This window comes from Aquila chrysaetos, chromosome 15 (assembly GCF_900496995.4).
Source record: "Aquila chrysaetos chrysaetos chromosome 15, bAquChr1.4, whole genome shotgun sequence".
NCBI classification, from domain to species: Eukaryota; Metazoa; Chordata; class Aves; order Accipitriformes; family Accipitridae; genus Aquila; species Aquila chrysaetos.
In genome coordinates this window covers 12,905,392-12,919,704 of record NC_044018.1, presented here as the reverse complement: position 1 = coordinate 12,919,704, position 14,313 = coordinate 12,905,392, and the positions used below count along the sequence as shown (strand labels likewise).

Here is a 14,313-nt window from a genome sequence, read left to right as displayed (position 1 = left end):
TAACCTGTTCTTCACCCCGGGGACGGGTATTAGTGCAAGCTGGCACCATCCAGCAGATGGTGCTCAGTACTAACAAAAAGAAATTAAAAAAAAAAAAGGAAGAAGCAGGGAAAGCATTTTTCTTTGTTTACATTTTCTTGTAACTAACAGCTATTTTGGTGTCATTTTTTGTGATTTATCACCCTGCAGCTAATATTACAATGTCGTTCACAAGTGATCATAATGAGTTTTAGGTGGTGGATAAGTGAGGTGGTGTTGATTAGCTCTTGACAGATCTTCTGCAAGCTCCTTAATGGCATCCTGTGGGATTCAGACTGCTTTGAGATTCCTATAAACCAGACTCCTTCATAATGTGAGTAGAAATGACAGTTAATTGCTGTGGACAAGCACCAGGTTTTTAAAGAGAAATTCTGCACATCCTTTAGAGATGTAGTCCTAGTGCAGACTGTTCACTATACTACATTAAATAATATTTGGCATAAGAGTCACATCTTTCAAATGCTTGAAGTCAGTATTAACAAAAATCCTTAGAATATGCCTTGGGAAACTGATTAGAAAAAAAATATTAAAAATTAGTGAGATATTGTCCATATTTACAAGTGACTTGCTTCCCAGTCAAAGCCAGATAAATCTCAGATATTTGTTTTGTCTTTGTACAAGAAAAAAGACCCTTCAGGTCTGTTGTCAATGGGATCTGACAATGACTTGGAAACTTCTTAGCAGATTTTTAGGAAGCTGGACCTGTCACATCTCCATGCCTAAGGGACAGTGCAGAGCCACTGGCAGCTAGGCAGTGCTGCAGAGTCCTTGTAAAGTGGCTTTTCATTGCCTCTAAACACACTGTGATGGAAGCTGTGTCCTTGCTGGAAAACACAGTAAAAACTGCTTGCTATTGCCCTGGTGCAGAAATACCAGGAGACTTCCTCAGGGATGGTCATTGCTTTTTAGTGCACTGCTCCCCTTCCCATGGAGGATCTAACTTCATGTTTCATTTTGACCTTTTAAAGACATCACTGTTGACATTTGTTCCTCTTTTTCTTTTCCTTCTCCACCAATGCAGAAAATAACTGTTATAATCCCAGGCCTAGGGAGAGATCAGAGGCAGACGCCTGAAGTTACTGATAATAAAACAACAGCTACTGAATCCTCTCCTTTCAGAAATCAGCTTAATCTCAGATATCACTGCATTTAAAATGTAGAGAAATCTTTATTCTGGTCTGTATCCTAACTCAAAGATTGATATGTAAATAGCAGAAACAGAATAGAAAGTATAGAATAAAAAAGTGATTTCTTTTTCTTTCTTTTGCTAAATAAAATCTTCTGAAGTTAGGCACACCTATATTGCTCCTCCTGCCTTATATACAGCTAAGAGCGAATACAGAATCCTTATGACAGCTCCTTGCTTTAAATAATGTTGCTAGTGCCTAGGACCTAAGCAGCAGGTATAGTAGATATATTGCTGTGTTCCAAAGCAATCATACAATGTCATAAGGTAAACTAACCTGTGTAAACCCCCAAAATCTGTCTACTCTCAGCAAATGTACTGGTAGCATATAAAACCTGGTAGAAAAATGTACCATTGTAAGAGCCTGTAGAAAATTGGGATTTTGACAAGTTTGTCATTGACAATATGCTTTTAATTGCGAAGCAGTAGCTTTTCTCAGTTGTAATATATGTATACATACACATATGTACTTTTCAAACAAAAAGAAATGTTAAGATTTTCAGGAATTACATCAACAATTTATGTAATATTGCACTGAGGTAATTTGCCGTCTCTTAAAGGTCAGTTCTTAGAAATGTTTCACTGGTACGAGTGGATAATAATAATTTTTCTTTTTTAGGGGGATGATGGTGAAGGAGTAAGAATAAAGAGTAAATCAAACTCATTTATTTAACACAAACCACATGGTCCTGACCTAGCACACTCTATGACAGACTGCACATGGCCATATAGCATAGCACTAGGCCATGTGTCCACATTTGATGGCCCCGTGGCCCAGAGACAACATTTTTGTAGAGTTTTTATCCTGGTTGAGAGTGCCCGCAGCACGGCTGGGAACAGCAGGTACGGGGCAGCCTGCCCACCACCCCAGCATCAGCGAGGGTAAGGGATGCTTGCAGATGGGGAAATGCGTGGGGCAGGGGGAACCAAATGTGGGGTAGATTTAATGATATTGCCTCCTAGGGGGTAAACTGTCCCCAAGCTTGTCCTAGGATTTGTCTTGGAGAGATGTTGTTTGAGATTTCCAGAAAAAGGCAGGGAAATGAACAGTGCTGCAGTGTGGGAAAAGGGTCCCAGTGCTCAGCGTCCCTCCCAGGACATGCCTCGTTCTGCAGTGCAGACACAGAAAGACACTGTGGAGGAGGAGGAGGCAGCTGTGGATCGAATAGCCCAATAATGGGGGCAATTCACAAGAGCTAAGAATGTGTATGGATGCAGCAGCCTACGTGATAAAAAAGGGCAGAGATTAAGAGACAATTTCTCTTGACTCAGACCCTCCAGACTCCATCCATAGTCAATGGAATGATGCGGGGACCCTTATGTTAGTGGCTCAAAGTGACCAGAGGTGCAATGAATAGATGAAACAAAGTTAATTAAATAGATCATATTAATCAAATTAAAAGTATTCAGTGTAGAAGTTCTTTGGACACATCTGTATTGCAATGTTTGTTCCATCCATGGAAAAAATAGGAAAACTATCAGATGAGAAGTTTTCTGTTCCCAGGATCATTCATAGCTTTTGGGATTTATATCAAATACAATTAAAGTAGAATTAAAAAAGATCACTATGGTAGGACTATGTTAGCACTTATATATTATGTTATATTATGTTATTCATATAATTTCAGCATCAAGCATAGTCTCATTTCACTAGGATGAGTCTTACTAGCAATAGACTTTATTTTAAGAGTAGAGCTGAAAAGTTACTTTGGATTTAGAGAATTAATATAATCTGCAGTAGTTATTCCTGAATACCAATGTATTTAGAAATCATGAGAGTATTTTATCACTTATTCAGGTTAGTCCAGAAATCATCAACATAAATGTGAATAAGATAATTTTATTTCAAACCAGGAATATTTGGAAGGAGTTGCTGAATTAATTTCATGTGTAGACAAGCTCCCAAGAAACCAGTAAAAAAGCAAAGAGTATCAAACAGTGTGCTGAAATGGGGGGAAGAAAGCATTAAATAGAAATACAAATGGAATCTGACAGGAGGTTGAGTATGAGTATTTATAGGTGACAGGGTGTTAATGTATTATGCAAAAGAAAACACAAAGCTGGTTTCTTTTTCTAGATATTGCACAAAAACCGGTTTAGTAGAATATTCTATCTACAGTGCCGTGTTCCTTCTCCAGCTAAAATGGAGTAGCTTAAGAAATGAAGTCCAGATCATCTTTATTATCCTGCATAATTCCTCAGGGGTCTGAGGGAAGGCTGGTGAGTGTAATTTCGGAGAAGAAGATGTCTGCAACAGCATGATCATTATAATGCCTTGTGCCCTTCTAGTGCTGACTTTTGCTGGCCTATCTTCAAAAATCAGTGGACCCTTTTATTAACAAAGATGAGCCTTTCAGATAATGCCTGAAAGGTTAATGCTTTATGACCCACAAGTGCAGGTAAAACTTTACAGCTGCTTGGCAGCAGAAAAGCAGGATGTTAATGTCTGAAATTGTGTGGCCAGTTACTAATGAATCCCTATAAGCAAATCTTTGTGTCCTTGCAACATAAAACTAGGTAGGCTTTGCATGTTGTGATAAACCACTCAGAAATTAAAAGCTCCCAGTGTAAGTCCACCTGGTCTATTACGTTCTTTATGTCGTATGAAACATGGTGTAGTCTCATGCTCAGCTGTTGCTCTGATTCCCACAATGGTTTTAGATGGGGTGGAGAAAGTAATCCTGTCTTGTCTTCAGTCCTCCTTCTCCCTGGTGGCAATTAATAGCAACCACTAGCGCAGCTCTCAGATCTGAGTTGCTCAAGAAAGGATTGCCACAGTTTTTGATGTGAATTCACAATCCAGATAATGTGAAAACAATTTGACCCTGAACTGTACATTGGAAAAATGATCAGATTTGTCCTGCTAATATCATACAGCTATTTTTTCAAGCTATCCTGTAGAGCTTTTAACTTTCTTTAACTCTAAGGTGAGCGTCCTTTTAACGGGAAATATGGATGTTACAGCTTTTCAACATGTTTACATCCCATATGATTAACTACATGAAAGCGTACTGCAGCATTTATAAATGACAAACTCTCATTTATCCAGAAACAGTTTATCCAGTTTGCAGATTAGACACTGGCGCTTGCTCTGCTTGGAATATTAACTATGAGTCCAAGCACAGTAGCATGTAAATGCATTTATATTGCTTCCAAGGGTAGCAGCATAACCACTTAGCAAAGCCCAAGACAACTGCCTGTGGATAACAGACCTGTTATCATAGCAGTAAGCTGTGTTCCTGGAAGCTGGAGTTCTGGAGGTTATGGGGAAAAGACATAGGGCTTTATTCCATGTCAGCTCCTATCCAGAAAGATTTATTAATTTTGCCTGAACACAAGCTCTGCAGGAGATGTGCTAACTCCTGCAGATCCTTTTGTGGGTGTTCTTTCTAGGAAAAAAAAAAAAAAAAGATTTACAGAGAATTCATTCTAGAATGCTATAGCACACATGGAGTTAGAAATACAGAGGCAAAGAAACACAGTTTGTATTTTCTAGACTGAACAAAATCATGTTTTCTTAAAGAGTACTTAGCCTTAAAACCAAAATCTGTTCAATGAACAAGGTTTCATGTCTCATATATTCACTTTTTAATGCTGTAGTCCTGTTTGGTATCATCATTCTCAGAAACACTTTGTCTTCCAGAAAGGAATATGATTTGCCATCTTTTCCTCATATCTCTTATTAAATTGTAATTTTGTTACAGTTCCAGCATCAGTGTGTAGACAAACTGAGGTTTTCTAAAAACACCATGGCATGACAGTTTCTTAGAATCTAATCATAATCAAAGTATGCTGACCAATATATATCAAATATATATGTAGTTGCTTCCCTCCAAGCACTGCAGCTTTGAGAAATCATGTGATTACAGGAAATACCTGGCTTTTATAAAAGATGTAAGCTCTGAGCTCTCTTATTATTGGAGAAAAGGCCTAAAAATATGCTGAGGTGCACCTAAACGGTGCAGAAACTAGAGTAAATAAAATGACGAATACTCACACCACATTTTATGAGGAGTACTATCACCACTTATGAATTCTGTCATTTTAAGCTCCTTTTTATGTTGGAGCCATCAGGTTTGTACTTAAGGTTGTATGTTTGAGAACATGCTCCACACAAGTATAATTTTAGGGCCAAGACAGAAGGACTTAAGTTATTGAAAAACTTATTTGTGGTTAAGAACCTTGCAGCCAACCTCACATGGCAAAATGTGAAGCCTGGAGCTGCAGAAAGTTAACAGCCTCTACACTCTTTGAGTCTTTGAGGTTTATTAGAGAGAATTTCATAGAATTAGTCCTCTAAAATTGCTGTCTCCTTTAGCTGATCTCTTTCTCCAGCTTACTCTTCTGTTCTCGTGCTTTGATAATTCCGTTCACAGAGCAGTCTCATGAAGCATGCAAGAAACATGCATATAATAAAGCTGTCTTGAGCAGTTGCTTGGTAACTCTATGTATTAAAATGCTTCTAATATTCAAGAGATACATGGATTACAATAATAAAAATAAAGGAATACAGCAGGGAATCACTAACAGCTGTTAGGGATTTAACACCCACATCCAGAAAACATGTTGTACTAATAAGCAATGGTTTATTAGCTGTTTGAGTAATTGCTTTGGATTCAGCATAATAATCCTTTCTGATATGATGAATTTTCAAATACTTTTGCATTTTTTCATGAATACTTCTTATTATAAATATGTAATAACAGATTTTAAAATTTAAGGTAATGAATTTTAAAATTATTCTCCAATAGCAAGGTTTGAGAATCTAGATATAAGAAAGAAATAACAGCTATTCCTACAGAACCCACATGTCCTATTCAGGACCTATTGCTTTGTGTCTGATTTTCCATATTCTCCTGGCTTCAGCTGGGACAAAGTTAATTTTTTTCTTAGTAGCTGGTACAGTGAGTTTTGAATTTAGTGTGAGAATAATGTTGATAACACACTGATGTAGTTGTTGCAAATTAGCACTTATCCCAAATTAAGGATTTTTCAGTTTCCCATGCTCTGCCAGCAAGCAGGCGTACAAAAAGCTGGGAGGGAGCATGGCCAGGACAGCTGACCCAAACCAGCCAAAGGGATATTCCATACCATAGAACATCATGCTCAGTATATAAACTGGGAGCAGTTGGCCAGAGGGAGCGGGTCGCTGCTTGGGCATCGGTCAGCAGGTGTTGGGCAATTGCATTGTGCATCACTTGTCTTTTCTTGCATTTTTTAAAATTAAATTTTATTTTATTTTATTCCTTTTCATTATTATTATTATATTATTATTATTACATTTTATTTTACTTTACTTATGAAATCGTTCTTATCTCAGCCCAAGCCTTTTACTTTTTTTTTTTTGATTCTCCTCCTTATTGCACTGGGAGGGGGAGGAGTGTGCAAGTGGCTGTGTGGTGCTTAGCTGCTGGCTGGGGTTAAACCATGGCAGTCCTTTTTGCGGCCCAACTTGGGTCTTGAAGGGTTCAAGATAACAGATTTGATCGGAATGTGCTAGATCAAATTTATAGCTGTTATTGCTGTTCAGCTATTGATTGCCAGGCTCCTGTGCTTGCCATGGTCTTGCTTGCCTCACTGTATCTTAGAGTCTAGGGCTTGTCAGTGGCTGCTTTCTGCTTTCGCTGCCGGCTGTACTGCCGTACCGCTTATCCTCCTGCTGTGCTGCGCCTGGGAACGTTTTGATAACAGCAATGGTGATGTGCCTGGGCTGGCAGACGGCCAGGGCATTGCTGCCGTTACCACGGTGGTGTACTGGACAGGCTGGAACTCCAGTGTGAGCTTGAGTCAAAGGGACTGTGACCTATGGATGAGTCCACGCAGGAGCAGGACACCACGAAGTGTCTGTGGCCGTGGATAAGCCCACGCTGCGGCAGGTACCTCTCAACGCGTCTGCGGCCGTGGTTACGTCTGTGCCGCAGCAGGTATACCTCTGAAGGGATTGTGGCCCTAGGGTAAGTCCACGCTGGAGAAGGTACACCTCGAAGCGTCTGTGGTTGTGGGTCAGTCCATGCTGCAGCAGGTACACCTTGAAGCATCGGTGGCTGGGCACGAGGTCATGCTGGAGCACCTCAAATCGTGTGGCCATGGATAAGGGCCCGACAGAGCAGGTACACCCCTGGAGGGACTGCAGCCGTGGGTAAGGCCGTGTTGGAGCAGGTTTACTTCTGAAGGGGCCGTGGCTGTGGGTACGGCCACGCTGGAGCAGGTGTATCTCTGAAGACATTGTGGCCCATGGAGAAGGCCACGCTGGACCAGGTGCACCTCAAAGCGACTGTGGCTGTAGGTAAGTCTATGCCGCAGCAGGTATACCCCTGGAGACACTGTGGCCATCGATAAGGCTCCACTTGGAGCAGGTACAGCCCTAAGGGACTGCAGTCTGTGGGTAAGTGCAAGCCAGAGCAGGGGCAAGGGGAGGAGTTCACTTCGATGTTAAACGTGATGGTCTGGCCCAAAGGGACCAGGGGTGGAGATTGTAATGGAAATACCTTTAAATTGTTTTAACCCATGGTTTGAGTTGCATGTTATAGGAATTACTATAGCAGGAAACCCTTGTTTCTAGCCAGGCTAGGAGCAAGGGGAGGAGTTCATTGCAATGTTAAACCCCGTAACCTGGCTCAAAGGGACCAGGGGTGGAGATTGTAATGGATATACCTTTAAACTATTATAACCTATGATTTGAGTTGCATGTTATAGGAATTACTGTTGCAGGAACCACCTGAACCAGCGGAGGACAAATCTTGCAAGAAGCAGTGGAAGTGCAGGAGTGACCTGATCTGGGCTGGCTTTGGTGCCCAGTAACTACACACAACACACCACCTCTCCTGTCCTGAGTGACCACCATAACAGATGGAGCCCAAAGTCATGGACTAAATGAACTCAATGGACATTTTTGTGGACCTTTGTGGACATTTTGTGGACATTTTATGGATGTTTTACAGGGGTGGTCCATAGACTAAGGGAATGATATTTGTGTATTATATCAAAGGATGGGAAGGGTGGTGGTGGGTAATAACAATACAAAAAGTATTCCTCTCCTCTTTTTAAAGACTATCCCATAAGTGATGAGACCTCATCGTTCCTATTTTTTCTCCAATGGCTTTTTCCTAGTTGAAGATCTGGGTTTTACAATGGGAAGACAGCCTTAACCTCTACTAACACTTTTGGGGAGGGTGGGCGGTGGGGAGGCGTCTCATTTGGGTTTAGTTTTCAAAGTCCATGTTATGAAATATTACTGTCTGAATAATTTTTTCCATTTTTGTCTGTTATGATGAACACATATTTAGTGGCAAGCATAGCCACAAAAGTGAACTGAATGAAGTCCCTAGACTCCCTCTACTAAATGCAGAGAAAGGGTGTCTCCTCTCATATGTGTTTCATCATTGTGAGTTATATGGCTCAAAGAAACGGGATGACTTATATTCTGAAAATGTGTAGATGTGTGGTCTTAATTCAGATGCCTAAACACAGGATGTCTAGCATCATTTGGGATGTCCTACTCTGTCCAAACATCTGCATGGCGTTGACAAATACAACACATGACTTGGCGGAGACTTGCACCCTTCTCTAGAAGCAGCTGGAGGCTTCTCTAGGCTATCTCAAATAGACATGAATGCTTATGTTCAGACAACTGAATTAAGTCTGTTGTCTCTCTGTTTTGCATAGAGAACAAGAGATTCAAGTCAGGCAAAATAAATCCAATCAAAAGCACACAGAATCATGTGAAACTGATGTGATGGATGGCAACGTTGTGCAGATGTGGTAAAAGTTTTGTAACATAGATGGTAACTCTTCATTCCATCCTCTATCCTTTTTCCAGAATTAATCATCTCATTACTTTGGAGTGATAACTTGTCCTTTATTACAAAAGAAATTGTGATAGCACAGCAACCAATGAATATTGTGAAGTATAGTATTTTGAGTTTCCTTCACAGAAATATAATGTCAGTAATACTAGAAATGTAGAATGCTTTCTAAATTTTACCTATCCCCTTTTCCAACATCCTCTCCCTTTTCACTATTATTCTCTGTTGATAAATAGTACAATTGCAATGCCATCAGCATTAGGCCTTCCATAATGCTGAATAGGATGTAACATAGTAGACAACAAGAAATAGAGACCAGGATGGTGTGGCTGAAGGGTAAAGGAAAGAAAAGACAGAAATACAAACAATACTTAACTATCACATATAGTCACCCTTTTAGAGAAGTGCTATGCAAATACAGAATACTACAGCAAAAAGGTCACCTTAGCTATCTGAACTGTCATAAAGATTAAAATTGAATTACTCAAGCAAATAAGAAAATCAAGATTTAGTGTGCATTTACAGAGGCACAAACTTTTTATAATATTCTTCTGCATGTTAACTGTTAAAATATTCTACTGCTCCATTTTGCTGCTTCTTGAGTCTAATGATGTTAGGTATACTAGAAGTTATGGACCAGATTATGAGACTATGTAGAAGGAAATATAGAATTTTTTGTAACAGTACTGAATTTCTATCTGGAGCTGCTAGAGCTCAAAGCACAAAGATCACAGCACATGGTGAAAGTTGTTTTCTTTTATAGATCAAGTGATACGTCCTTGTACAACTCATTTTACAAAACAGATTGCATAGATTACAATATATAGAATTGGATGTCACAGATATGACTTTTATTTACTGGGCAAAACTAATTGCCATGTTTTATACATCATAGCCATAAGATCAATCATAATACAGTAATAAAAATTAGCTACTTTATAAATTTTAAATTATTAGCAAATAACAAAATTACCTTTGGTAACTTTAGCAGCCTATTAGAATCAAGGAATTCATATTATTCTAGCAATTGCCATAGGTGGTTCTACCTTAATAAAATATTTTTAATATATTTATAAAAGTAAATTCATTACATGATTACAGAAAATGCAAGGACTCTTTATCGATCTTATGCTTGATTTTATTTAGGAATAGCTGACAAGTGGGAATTTATTCTGCTTGTCATTGTCTTTTATTGTCATATTTACCAAGTGTTTAGTTGTTTGAGTCTAGTTTTTCATCAATATGCCGTGTACAGTCATCAGATAAGTTATGGCTTCGCTATCTGCTATCAATGTAGATAAAGAAATGTATACTCATATATTTAACCTGACACAGAGAAGGGAGATTTAATTAACAGTTCATAAATCATATCATATTGCCAATCTGGTATAAATATACCAGAAGGCTTTGATCTAATCTGAATTTCTATGTCCACCAAATCTATCTTCCTCCTTTTTTCACTAATCACCAATTGCTTTGGTACTATAACAGATATAATAAATCATATACTTGTAGTAAAAGGCACTGAATAACTGGATTGCTGTTTGCACCATCACAATTCAAGACCTTGATTTTATTCTCAAATTCTTAACAAATTTCACAGAAAGACTTCATTGCAAGTGGCAGTTGGACGACTCGTCTGCAACCCAAACTGCATACACGTCATCGACAGCAACACGGATAATAACCCTTCTAGTTTGTGCAGAATAGTATATTTGGTACGTTTCAGATGGCTGTGGACAGAGAAAGAAAAAAACTACAAACCATAAGCTCAAACACTGGAAATTTCAGTGTTACGTTTATCAGTCATGCAGGTTGTTCCTTTTACTTCTGCAGTGGAAGCCAAAGAGTTCGTTTGGCATTAATTAATTATTTCTAATCACCTTCTCTCCTTTACTAAAAAGCCAAGTTCATACTCTCTTCAATACTCAGCCCAGCTGGGGTCTAACTAACCTTAAGAAATCTTGAACATTGCTTTAAACAGAACAGAGAATTCTGTAGCCAACCTATAGGATTAACTTTGGTCTTCTTAGTCCTGATTATGTGCGTTAATCAGAACATCATCACTATTCTTATCAGCACTTTCTTAGAATTAGCTATGTCTGAAAGCTGTCAAAACTGTTAATAATTAAAACCAGATAATCGTTAACATTCCAGAATCTTTGACACCCCGTTATGACCCTTTGCTGAGGGAACGGCTGGGTAGGATACTATAGCTCTACAAGAAACATTTCATCTATGGAGGAAACAGAAATCATAAATCTTTCTTCATATATGCCAAGGAAAATAATTGCTTTTTTTTTTTTAAGTTTCTTCTACCATGGTCTGTATATCCGTGATACCTGACATTGAAGCTATAAGTCATTTATCAAAGACAGAGAGAAATTCTAGGGAAGGAAGTAGGACAACATTCTAGCTTCAGAGTGCTAATGGATAGATGCTTTCTGTAGTTTGTGTCAAATTTACTGAATAATAAGAGAAATTCCACTTCATGTTTCCTTGGTTACAAATCTCTCTACTTAAGGCATTAGAATTTGAAAGTCAAGCACAGAGTAAAAACATACAGTTCAATATAGTCCAGGCTGAATTTCTGAATCTCCTTCTAGAACAGGGTAAAATATATTTATGTGTTGAATCCCAATGAGTGAGATCCTCATTCTTCACAAATCGGGGGTCTAAGCATTTTCATTAAGATTAAGGTATGAGAATATGGAAACAGAGCTGCGAAGGTTTTCTGCCTTTTTGGATGATCTGTATGTTTTCAGATATTCTTTCCTTGAGATCTAGGAGTCACTACTGTTCCCAGTGGGTCCAACTTGTAATACAGTTGTTCCAATGTGCACTTTAATCAACTTCTTTCTGTAGCAGAAGTAGATGAAAACATGATCAACCCCCTGTCTCAGACAACAGGATAGTTTTGGTGTGATCAAGGAAATAGATAGCCAAATTAGGAAAACAACTTGTAGGTCATCAAGAAGTCCCACCCAAAGTGTTCAGAAGTGTCCAGAACAAGCAGATTGTGAGCGCCAACAATAGTGAAGCAAATCAGAAAAAAACCAGTAAATCAAAAACCAAATGACCTGATCATCAGTGAGGTGTTCTTTAGTCAGTGCTACAGCTAAGGACACTGAAGAGTACTGGGATAACCAAAACTGGCTGAAAAACGACTGCAGGGAGGGAAGTCCCACAACCACGCACCAGGAGCCGGGACCATCTCTTCATCCTCTGGGGAACCCATGGAACAGAGAAGAGACCGGGGAAGCCTCACAACCCTGCACCAGGACTATGCATAGCACAGAAGCAACTACTACGCTCACCGCCAAGCCTCCCTGCAGGACTGCACCATCTGTCATGTGGAACAAGGAGGTCATGCAGAAGCCTCTATGTTAACCCAGTTGGCTCCTCTCCCTCACTGCACCATCTCCACCACAGCACAGGGAAGTAATGTAATTAATAAAACTGCATATATTGGTGTTTGAAGTGCTTTAGTATGCAAATCTATTTACCCTCTATTTTACTGTCATTTGATTTTATATATGATACATGTAGGTTTGACTTACTGGGGCTAAGGGGAGTCAGGGGAAGCAGCTCTTAGACAACAGCAACCTTGAGTAACCTAGTGAAAGGAAATGGATGGTGATGCACTACTTTTTGATCCTTTTTGGAGCTGAATACTATTGAACAGCACTAAGATCTGAGGGAGGAATCTGCAAGTAAAATGTGCTGACATTGTGACTGCTTTCACTTTGAGAGGAATAAAAGACAGTTTAGAGAGATCTTTTCACTGTTGTTACTTACATTAGCATGATCTGTTCAATACAAGCTAAAAATTTTCCACTCTTGCATAGAAATGATTTTAGTTATTTTTTATTTAGATGTAAAAAACTTAATGAAAAAGTTTCTCAGATTCTACTTGATTTAGATAAAGTATATAATTCAGCAGGGAAAAAATGCTAAATGAAATGGAAATTATCAGTGTGACAGAAAACAATCTGCTTTTGACTTATCTAGCTGACCCTTACATGTTGGCTGCAGAGTGCTGGGCATTATCTCTGAGCCCCCAGTATCTTATTGGCATTTGGAGCCTTGTGCAGAGAGCAGTAATTTGCAGTAAATCTCCTCACACAGGGTTATACTCAGAATGAATTCTTATCTGAATAGTGCAGTGAATATTGATGATAAAATACTGAGCTTTCATGTTTGGTAATAAGAGACCAACTATTTCATAACTTCCTTCCAAAAGATAAAGGCAAAATCAACAGGTGGAAGAAAGCAAATTAGTACCTTGGAAGCACTAAAAAAAAACCCCAAAACCAAAAAACCACAACGCAACAGATAATTAGATAATTACTTAAAACACTAGATAATTACTTAAAACACAACAATATCCTTTTGCTCTCTTGACTCCCCTTTTTTTCTTACCTGTCTGATGTGACAAATCAATCCTCTAACAGCACACATACCACTCGAACCATTTTGGTTTTCTGGCTTCACATACACCAAGAACAAATGTCTTCTTCTGATTCCACTAGCAAGTAGCTTGAATATTCTTTAGTTCTTTCAGACCCCAGCAAGGGAATGTGGCATGAGAGCAGAAGCTGCTGTAGTCCTATTCAGTTTCACCTAATAAAAAATTAGACTGCCGTTAATGAAATATTTGCGAGTCTTGTAACACAAGTATAGTTTTTGTCTAGTGAACATTATACTTCTACAAAGACATTTCCAAGAGTAGGTCTTCCCTCTCTTCTCATTTTCTGTATCTGTGCAAATAAAATAGATCAGGCACATTCTTGATCATGATGCAGTCTGTGTCCTTACAGCTGGTCTTCCTTATTCCCATAAACCAGAGGGTTCAAATCCAAACTTGCTGTTGCTCACGCTCCTGGCAGGTGCTAACCCTGAACCATGCCCAGGCACTGTCTGAGGGAGCATGAGTAAGCTGGAGCCAAAACCATGCCATAGACCATAGCAATTTAAGAGTATGGATGATTACATGGCAGCACTCAGGCCCATTCCCTGTTCAGTTCACTAGTGTAGATGTAGACACTGAGAAGAGTTGGGAGTGCCAGCGAACACGAAACAGCATACGTTTTTTCAAGGACAGTTTCACATAGGTTTTGGTACTGTTGAACATCAGATCCACAGATTTAAAGAACATTTGTTTAAGTGGAATCCTCTTTCTATAGCAAGGACCAGAATTTTGAAGATTTTGTCCTTAAAGAGAAGAAAAGTTTAAAGAATCTAACTTTATTAGAACAAGAAAAATGGAAAGGAAGTGATTCA

General features: G+C 39.0%; 1 long non-coding RNA gene across 1 annotated transcript; it reads right to left on the bottom strand.

The window, feature by feature from the left end:
- Positions 1 to 10,582: 10,582 nt before the first annotated feature.
- LOC115351386 lies at positions 10,583 to 13,774 on the bottom strand. Its single transcript, XR_003926778.1, has 2 exons — positions 13,453 to 13,774; positions 10,583 to 11,889 (listed from the first exon to the last, which is right to left on the bottom strand). It is a non-coding gene; the product is annotated as an uncharacterized LOC115351386 (long non-coding RNA).
- Positions 13,775 to 14,313: the final 539 nt, after the last annotated feature.